Here is a 1,709-nt window from a genome sequence, read left to right on the forward strand (position 1 = left end):
ATATGCTGCATGGTGGCTTTACCTTTTGGGTAAGGCAGCAGAGATTTGGAAAGGACATCCCCTAATAAAAAGAGTGATTTTCACCCAAATTTTTTATACAAGTTCTTGTTCCCTAGAAATGATATTTCAGTTGGTAAATCATAATTTCATACCTCTGAGTAAATTCTTATTGTTCATCAGGCCTGTTGTTCAAGTACACATGTTTTGAGGTGGCCATACAGAACTAAATAAGCACACATAAAGTCATAAGAACCTTCGTTCATTGGGTCACAATTTTTTTTTTGAAAATCTCAAGGTTTGAGCTAATGCTACTGTTGGTATTCTCCAGAGAGCTCTAGATAGAGACACCTGATATTGGACAAAAGATATGATACTGTGACGAGAAAAATGGGAGGCATAAGTGTGAGGATCGCAAGCAGGACCATTGTGATACTTTGTCTTCTGTCTTCTTTAATGCCCTTTGGGAGACACGTTTTGCAGGGAGACTTGGTTAATTTTGTTGATAGCCTGCGTGGATTTATCAGATAAGTGACAGGAATGCTTTCTCGACGTGAAGAAGGCAGATTAGAGGTACTTGCAGGAGACGGCATGGCATATCTGGAAACTCTTCATACTTTTAAAACAACCAATGTTATGACTCTATACAGGGAAAAGACTTTGAAAGTGAACAGCAAAGAGCTATCATTGATATTTTATGGAACATTCAAGAACAGCTTGCAAATCTTGTTACTTTGCTGGAGGATGCTGCGAACTATTATTCATAGTGACCGGCACTAAGTCTATCATGCAAACACACCTCTCCTTTGACTCCAAGTAATGTTATGTGAACGATGCACATTCCCTTCTGTTATGTTATCCTTTAGCTCTTCTGCATCATAAACACTGTTTATCAACTGAAAAACACAGTTTCTCTTGATAAACAGTCTTTATCGGCGATAAACAGTGTTTATCAAGCGATAAACAGTGTTTATCGAGAGAAACTATGTTTTTCGACTGATAAACACAGTTTCTCTCGATAAACAGTGTTTATCGGCGATAAACAGTGTTTTTCGGCGATAAACACTGTTTATCAAGATAAACAGTGTTTATCTGAATTATTGGTCAAACGGCGCGCCATAGGCAGTAGCGGCTAGCGGCTCTTCTTCAGATAGCAACGATCAGTCGGTTTTCCAAACACCAACTGCCTCCTCCAACCATTATCGTAGCAATACAACTGTATTGATTATGCCAATTGATAAACAAAGTCATTGAGAAATACTAATATGCAGAAAGTTGCTGTTCTGGATCAGCAGAGGAAGAGGGAGGGAGCATAATTTTTTCATCACTGACATCACTGTTGAAGCAAAGCAACAAAACCTTGTATCTCAAAAATTTAAAATGCGTAGGAGAGTGACAACACTTGGCACCTAAAGTACATGTACAGTACCATAACAAATGGGGTTATGATATGCTGCATGGTGGCTTTACTTTTTGGGTAAGGCAGCAGAGATTTGGACAGGACATCATTTTTTTATACAAGTTCTTGTTCCCTAGAAACGATAATTCAGTTGGTAAATCATAATTTCATACCTCTGAGTAAATTCTTATTGTTCATCAGGCCTGTTATTGACAAGTACAATGTACACATGTTTTGAGGTGGCCATACAGAACTGAATAAGCGCACATAAAGTCATAAGAACCTTCATTCATTGGGTCACAATTTTTTTTTT

The sequence above is a fragment of the Lytechinus pictus genome, chromosome 9 (genome assembly GCF_037042905.1).
Source record: "Lytechinus pictus isolate F3 Inbred chromosome 9, Lp3.0, whole genome shotgun sequence".
In the NCBI taxonomy this organism is placed as follows: domain Eukaryota; kingdom Metazoa; phylum Echinodermata; class Echinoidea; order Temnopleuroida; family Toxopneustidae; genus Lytechinus; species Lytechinus pictus.